The sequence below is a fragment of the Amphibalanus amphitrite genome, unplaced genomic scaffold, assembly GCF_019059575.1.
Source record: "Amphibalanus amphitrite isolate SeventyFive unplaced genomic scaffold, NRLGWU_Aamphi_draft 001049F_arrow, whole genome shotgun sequence".
Taxonomy (NCBI): domain Eukaryota; kingdom Metazoa; phylum Arthropoda; class Thecostraca; order Balanomorpha; family Balanidae; genus Amphibalanus; species Amphibalanus amphitrite.
Window position 1 is genome coordinate 149709 of NW_024882543.1, and position 8861 is coordinate 158569.

Here is an 8861-nt window from a genome sequence, read left to right on the forward strand (position 1 = left end):
TGGGGTCTGTTTATAACGCGACCTGGTGGGGGGGGGGGCTATTTTTTGCCCCCCTTCGTATCTCCGAAACTACTGAACGGATCCGAAAAATTCAAACGGCGTTCGAAAGGCCTGTCAAATTTGTCGAGGGAAACCAAATTTTATTGACCTCGGGGTCACCGATGACGTCACAGGTCAGGTCAAAGATGAAATGTTTCACCGTTCACGGGTCTTCTAGGGAATGCGCTATAACACCGAGGAAAACGCATTTTGTCGGGAATCAGCGATAGGGCGTCAGTTGCCTAGTAGATATGTTGCTGTTAGAGGTCACTGGTCATACCAGGTCAGGTCACAGGTCAGGTCACCAAAGGTCACCAAGGGTCACCACATGAACCCAACTTTACTAAGGTTATGCGATGCATGTTTTATGGCCAGTTTTTCATTTCCAACTCAATGGTGTTGGTTATAAGACCATCAGGTACGGTTTAGGTCACTTTCTGGTGGAGGTCAGGTCAAGGTCAGGTCAAAAAAGGTCAAATTTCAAAGTTGATATTTTTGCATAAAATGGGTATTGATTCGATGCAGCTCGTCACGGGGAGTCTAATGGTGGTCTTTGTTTTGCGCTACGAGGTCTAGAATTGCTGAAAATTAAGTTTGAAAATTTGACGTCATCAATTTTGAACAGTTTTTTCGCTATAACTTGGCCAAAAAAAGAGGTATCGATCTCAAATTTGGTATGTGAATAGAAGGCGGTAAGGACTATCACATATATTCCGGTTTTTCGAAATTCAAAAAACTTTTTGGATTTTTTGGCTATTATATTAAAAAAATCTATTTTTTGATTTTTGGGGGTCAAAATCCAAAAATTTAAAAAATCCGAGATAGCAGTTTTGTAGCCCTGTCCATTCTACAGCTTTTATGTTTTATCATTTTTCTGTATTTGCAAAGCTATAGGCCTGACAGCTCTTCCCGCGAAACCCTTTTTTGGGTCGAAAACGGCAGAACATGACGTCACTCTGACGTCATTTCCGGCCAACCTATCATAGCCTTTGGAAAAAATTTTGGTCACAATGTGTAAAATTGATGTCCGGGAGGGTACTGAAAGTTTGGTGACGATCGGCGCAGTGGTTCTGGAGATATATCGAAAAGTCTGGAGGGGGGGCAAAAAATAGCCCCCCCCCCACCAGGTCGCGGGTTAAGGTCAAGGTCAGGTCATTCCAGGTCACGAAAATTGTATGTCATGTATCGGGCATGCGACGCATGTTTTATGGTCCATTCTACTCGTAGATTTCGAAAACAATGTCGTCTGTGTCATTTGAGGTCATTTTCAGTTGAATTTACCTGAGGTCAGGTCACTTTCAGGTCAGAAAAGGTCAAATTTTGAAAATAAGATTTTCAACAAAAAAGGTGCCTATCAGATGCCGTTTGAGCTCAGGAACACGATGGTGCCATTTATATTGCTGTACGATGTCAAAAACGTACTAAAAATGGTTTTCAAGAATAAATAGGGGAAGCGGGGGTAACACCGCCACTGTGGGAAACACCGCCACCCCATCTGGCGGCGAAAGTATGAAATGTGAAGTGTAAAAATCCGTTATTTCCTATTGACCGCACGCAGGTAAGCGTCTTCTGATTTGTGTTCCGGTGTTTCAGTGTAATCGAAGCTCAATGTGGGCATTTAAAGAAAAATGCACATTCTCTTATAAAAATTCGATGAGTTGGGAGCACTTTTGAATGTCTTTAAGTAGAGACTCATTTTGATTTACTTGATTACATCGAAAAATAACTGATCGGCTTTGTCCAGTAAGATAAGTTTGCTTGAACCGTGTAGTACATTCTTACCGCTGGCGATTTTTGCTTGTGATCACTTATTGGGGAACACCGCCACCCCGTGGCGGTGTTACCCCAATTGAGGTTGCGGTGTTTCCTGTTTGTAGCGTGATAAGTGATGAAACTCCAAAGACACGCTTTATTTATGTTCGTAGATGTTCCTAAGTCGGGAATAAGCAGCTTATTTGATTTTTTACTTTATATTTTTCATGCATCCCGACCAAGCACTTGCCAGCTGTATAAAACTGGCAAACAGCTGATGAACTTATACCTATTTAGGTGTCCATTACCGATTATTTGCGAAAATTACCACTTACCGACAGGAAACTCATCGCACACGATCTCTGAACAATTAAAAGCTTTCGTAGGAATGGGTTGGGTTAACATCAACACCGGTGGCGGGGTTACCCACACAATTTGTAGGCAGCAAATATGCAAGGTATTTTTAAAAGTCGTGATACATGAAAACCTTTTAGGAGCATGCAAAATAAGTACCTAAAACACGTGAGAAAATGTTTAAATATTGTAACCAAAACAATAACTACCAAGAGACTTCACACATATTCTCTCATTTTGGCGAAAAGCTTAGGGGGGCGGTGTTACCCCCGCTTCCCCTAATTGTAAAATTTTCACAATAATGCAAATAACTAGGCTATTTTTGAAAAAAATAGGCAAAGACTTGCTAGAGTAGTTCATCACTGTGGGTTCTATCACATATTTTCCAGTTTTTGCGAAAAAACAACAGTTTTTTGAATTTTGAAAAAAGATGTAGTTGTAAAACATGTTTTTCAAAATTTTCAAAACTTCGAAAATTCGAGGCAACAGTTTGATAGCTACGTGTATTTGTAGTCCACTGATGCAAAGAAATTGGATGTAGCTTTTAAAACTAAGCTCTTGGGAGCGTTTGCCGTAATTCAATATTTTGCATCAAAATCGGCCGACATGACGTCACTCTGACGTCATTTCCGGCCAAACTATGGTAGCAAGGAAATTGAAATTTTAACACAATGTGTCAAATTGTCAAATTGATACCGCTGAGGGTACTGCAAGTTTCGTGTTGATTCCTGAAACGGTTTAGAAGGTTTTGCCGAAAAACGGGAGGGGGTCTGTAGAGCTCCCCCCCCCCAGTCATGCACGGGTTAACGTATCGCGGGTAGATGACAACACGGTCCTATCGGGTCGAGCGTGGTCCTCTCTCGCCAGTTGCCACCCAACTGGATATAGAAACGTGGGCCAAACGACGTGGAGCTCCTTGGCTGCGAATGCACTATTACCAAGTTGCAAGATGGACACCTTATTATCCACTAGACCACACAGAACAGTTATCATTTAATCACTACGAATATTTTATATATATATATATATATATATATATATATATATCAATTAGCTACTTAATGCTTATGCTTAACTATGCGATCGGCACTCATCTCACGCATTTTGCACAATATTGTGCCGATGTAAACACTAATTGAGAACAACTAAATACTTCCTTACCTCACGCCATTTTCAACAAGAAATTTCTCGGATAGATGACCGTTCCATCTAAACACCATTAATTAATTGCATTATAGAGATCTGCATGCCTCTCTAGTACTACGTAGACATCTATGACATCCTTTACGATTCAAGTAATAATTTAAAATTTGGTGACGATGCGCAGGTATATGCGTTGCGATCTGCTGAGATATCAATAACTTCGAGTACAAGATGCAGTCAAAATATTTTGTCCAGGATACACACATTTACTGAGTTCCCGTGTTAACCCTCGCATGTGTAGGGGGGGGGGGGGTCGGATGGACCCCCCCCCATGGTTTTTCGCGAATAACTCGCGTAAAAAGCGGCCGATCGCGACGAAACTTTCAGTACCCTCTCATTGATCAATTTTACACCTACCCTGAAAATTTCATGACCCTGACCCAAATGACCTTTGACCTGTGACCTCTTTTCCGAGACCATGTTTGGCCGGAATCGCGATTCCGCGTATGTCGGCTCGCATTAGCCGCGCGTTTGCAAGCTTTTCGTGGTTTCAAACGTTCAAACATGTGATTTGATGTTGCTCCCATGCATTAGAATGGGTGTCAAGGTCACCTGAAGGTCAGGTTAGGTCATTGACCTTTGGTGACCTCGGGTGACCTCGGTTCACTTTTTCGAGTTTTACATGTTTCTAGGCTAGTTTTTGGAGCTGAATTCGAATTTAGCAACCATTTGAACATTTACGAAGTAGTTTTGGTGCCTTCGTAACATGTTACGAAGCTGTCAGAGGCGGTTGACACGTACTACGAATACCCGTCACAACCCCTACTGGTTGACCTGACCTGACCTGACCCGACCTGGTCTAAATGCTTAAAGACATCATCTGTGATCAAAACTAACACGATATTCGTGATCAGCACCCCGAAAAAACCCATAGCAGCCACACTTTACGACTTTCTAATAGGTCCCGATTTTCCCGACTTTGGGTCATTGACCTGACCTGGAAGGTCAACCAATGACCTAGGACCTTAAAATTGGGTATCATCGGCTTCCTCTTGTCACGGGCAACACGCTCGTTTTTTCCGCGAAGCTCTAGCTCGATCAGGGGCCAAACGGCAAGGGGGGGGTCCAACCGACCCCCCCCACACACATTAGAAGCTGGCAAACGCCGCACACATGCGAGGGTTAATAGTCACATTATTTTCAAGGCAAAGTTACTTGGGTCCGTGGCCTACCCTCTGCATAATTGCGATACGAACCCATATTACAACAGCCTACTATCTGAGAGCATGATGAGCCATAATTGGCACGCACACAATCAAATGTTTTGTTGGCAGCCTGACCAGCAAAAACGGCTTCCAAGAACAGGTATATTCGACCGCGCCAAAGCTTCCAGACCATTCGCCATCGTGCGGAGATGCAGATAGGTTTATAAGTATCAGAGCGCGACACAATTTGTACTTAAAATGCGAATTTGGTGGTACGTGCTCACATCATTAGTAATTGGATTATTAACATCGGTACACAGCAAAAGAGGTGAGAAAGTTAATGTATTATTTTTAGATACTTGTATTGGTGATATTTTTTTCAAAACCATCCATATGGGTAAATAGGATGCAATGTTTGAATATGTTCATGTTAGCTCACGCTTGTGGCAGTGCAAAGGCATCAATAATGTTTAAAGGTTATAGAGAAGTGATTATGGAGAGAGCGAGAGAGCAAGAGAGAGAGAGAGAGAGAGAGAGAGAGAGAGAGAGAGAGAGAGAGAGAGAGAGAGAGAGAGAGAGAGAGAGAGAGAGAGAGAGAGAGAGAGAGAGAGAGAGAGAGAGAGAGAGAGAGAGAGAGAGAGAGAGAGAGAGAGAGAGAGAGAGAGAGAGAGAGAGAGAGAGAGAGAGAGAGAGAGAGAGAGAGAGAGAGAGAGAGAGAGAGAGAGAGAGAGAGAGAGGAAAATAGGTAGGAACGAAGAGAAAAATATAGTAAAAAAAAGAATGCAAGAGAAAAACAAGAAAGGGAATGACGTCACCATCTATGGGAACATTCATAAAATATACTACACATCTATAGGATCATTTTTAGTGATAGAAAAAATACACCGTTCAACAGGACCGGTCTCAGAATGGTGATTCTTCACAGATCCGAAGCAGCTGGTCGCCTTTGTATATACGTCAACACATACGTCACTTACAATTACCACGACCACAAGCGTGGTGCCCCGCATATGTATCTTCGGTAAGTCTCCAGTTTCAATCGCTAAACCAATCCATTCAGGTCTTATGCAAATTGCATGCTGTTGTTTTCAAACTGATAGTTATTTCAAACATTTTTAGCATTTTTATTTAGGAACAAGGAGGAACAAATGGAGATTATTAGGAACAAATGGAGATAATAAACGCTTCCGGCGTTTACACGTAACACCGACATTTTTTGCATTGCCATTTCTATCGGTCTCTTCCAAAAAGTGACTCCTCGTGGTGAATATGTTGACAGGCCCGTACACGCTGACGACCTGCTCGGGTCGCCGCCGGAGGAGACGCAGTCAGAAGGACAGGTCGGTCCAATTCTGAACAGCTGTGTTATCTTACATATGTAGTTCTGTGCTGATGTAGTTGTCAGCTACGGTGAAATCAATCGAGTGCTATGTTCATTGTTCATTGTAACAGATCCCAAGGCTTCCTGTCGTGTTACGTGTCAAATTATTATATTTTGCCATATTTCCATACATCTGATGCGTATTTCGAACTTGCCACTCCATTTTACTTACTGACTTGTCAAGATGTCATGTGTTTCCATGATTACTTAGTGATGGGTGCATCACATCTGCTGTTTATGCTGGTGCGATGTTTCTAGCGCGTTGCCCGTGTGTTACAGCGGCTGGGTGGGGCCGCCGTCGCGGGGTCGTCAGCCGGCGCCGCGCCTCCACCCGTCCGGCGAGGGCGGGTCGAGCGCGGCCGCCGGCGGCCGGCGAGCCCGCTTCTTGGCGCTCTCCTTCACCAGCCTGGTGACGGTGACGTCCACCACGACCAGCACCACGTACAGCACGGACACGGCCACCACCGTGTCCGTGTCCGTGCTGTGCACGGCCGCCGGCATGAACCTGGAGACCATCTACTGCGCCGGCGGGTAGGCCGAGGGCCGCTGCGCACCGTCTGCAGAGGTGGACCGAGGTCTGTCCGTCTGTCCGTCTGTCCGTCTGTCCGCCTGTCCGCCTGTCCGTCTGTCCGTCCGAGGTGGACCGGAGTGGCATTCACTGGCCGAGGCGCCAGTTCGTACAATCAGCAAAAGTGAAAAATGACGGATAATGTTTCATCTTTTTAGCGCGTGTTATTGAAATGCATTCTATGCATGTGGATACGATGAGGACGTGTTGATAGGTCATACTGTTGCAGATGCAAGGATTGTGGGGCGGCCAATACGTACAACAGATCATAACTTACATATGTAGTCTTCATCATACCTTGGTTTAAAATGTACGTGTCCAGAGACTATTCGCACATCTCACCTATAGAGGCAGATACCTCCGATTTATCTCTGTAGCGAAAACAGTGCCACGAATAACAACCAACGGAACTTTTCAATCAGGGTCGTTTATGCAGGTTTTGTCCAAAATATATATGTTACGGGTCATATGCTAACTTGGGCAGTATGCAAACTACCCGGGCAGTATGCAAACTACCCAACAGCCCGGGAAGTATGCATACCGCCCGGGTAGTATGCATACTACCCGACCCCTTGGGCAGTATGCATACCGCCCAAAAGCTCGGGCAGTTTGCATACTGCCCGCTTGTTATCTTGAAGTTGTGTATTCCATGTCCATTTTAAGAAGTATTAATGGCTCTATTAGTATTGGCCGGTCCTGTAGCTCAGTCGGTAGAGCGTTGGACTCCGCGTGGTGAGAGCACGCGTTCCCGGTATAACAGTCCGGGTTCGAAGCGCGACGGGCGATTGACGTTTAATGAGCCTCCTTACAGGTATGATTGCGGTTTGTGGCGGGCCGTAGCCAAGCGAAGTCAGTGAGAGGACCGGCCGTGCGCGGCTCTGTGCGCACTTTAAACTTTGAACTCCAAATTCTGCCATAGAACCAGCATTGCGCGATCGGAGGGTAAACGGCAGGGGTACCGCAACAAGCTTCGCTTAGCGGGGGCTCTGTCCCTGTGAATCCTTCTATTCAAAGGATAAAAGGTTCGGACTAAATATAAAAAAGCAACGTTGTTCAATCGTGAAGTCTTTTTTGCCGTCAAACGTGATTAATCGATCGAAGGGTGAAATAATGTTTGGAATATAAATACTTTAAATATTTCCCCAGAATTTCATTGAATTTCATTGCCAACGGCCAACAAGTCATTTTCATCTGACATGACGACAGATCTATAGTGCCATCACTCGCTGGCTTGGTTTGGCACTTGGACCTGTAGAGGGCGTTATTATAGTTTCAATAGCTAATGTTGCATGGAACCATTTGCATGTAAGACGTTACAAGTTGTTATGGTCGGGTTACCAGGTCAGGTCAAGCGACCTTACCCCAGAAAAAGTTAGAATGCTCGCCATTGCTACACGGTCCGAACGATCGCTTTGAAACTTAAAGCGATTAATAAGAGTAACGTTAGGTTCAAAATGCATGTATTTGAATTTTGATATCATACCAATAACTTAAGGTCAAGTCAATTTCGCACAGTCTCCCTATAAGAAGTTGACAGGAGAAAGTTGAAGGACGCCTCTTTTGATGAACGTCATTCTAAACACTCTCAAACATCGGGCTACAGGTAAACATGACGCACCGAATCGAGACATTACACTTGTGACCCCTTTTTATGGCCATGAGGTCATGTCAGTTCATAAAAGGTCTCCAGCAGTTCTTTGACCATTATTTTTTATGGAGACGTGTTGGAGCGATGGTCATGGAAACAACCTTAGATGTGTTCAGTTCGACGATAAGGAGCGGCTGATAAACAACATCACATGACCTTTTCATGTCAGGTCATGACCTTGACCTCAGGTCAAATTTTGAACTTAGATCAACTTCGAGTACTTATTCCAGAAAGCGCTAAAAGAGCTATCGAATGCTTCTTTCTGCGGCGCTGTAGCTCTACTATCTTCCGAGTTATGGGCGAATTTATAAAAAATGAAAAGACGAAATTTGATCTTTGATAACCTTTGTTGCCTTTTTCTTTGACCTGACCTTAAAAATGACTAGGGCACTTTCGTCATGATCTTTGACGCTATTTCGAATGCCAGTTACCGCATCTTACATGCCGCTTACTTCTGTTCCGCTAAGTGGCACGGGAGTCGAACAGGGTGTTCACCCCCCCCCCCCCCCAGCCCGGCACGACTGGCGCCGAGCACCGCCCCGGCGCGGGTTAAAGCGTCTGTCATTGACATGTATATGTGAGCTATTGCATTAACTGGTCTCACGGGCCACGGTCAGCATATTGCCCGAGTAAACATCTTGCCCGTGAGAGAAAAGGTGGGTAGTATGCATACTACCCGGGCAGTATGCAAACTGCCCGGGCGGTATGCATACTGCCCAAGGGGTCGGGTAGTATGCATACTACCCGGGCGGTATGCATACTGCCCGGGCT

The 8861-nt window shown here is 44.7% G+C and overlaps 1 long non-coding RNA gene across 1 annotated transcript; it reads left to right on the top strand.

The window, feature by feature from the left end:
• Nucleotides 1-4475: 4475 nt before the first annotated feature.
• Nucleotides 4476-6042, top strand: LOC122369569. Its single transcript, XR_006254425.1, has 3 exons — nt 4476-4821; nt 5419-5514; nt 5773-6042. It is a non-coding gene; the product is annotated as an uncharacterized LOC122369569 (long non-coding RNA).
• The last annotated feature ends 2819 nt before the right edge of the window (nt 6043-8861 follow it).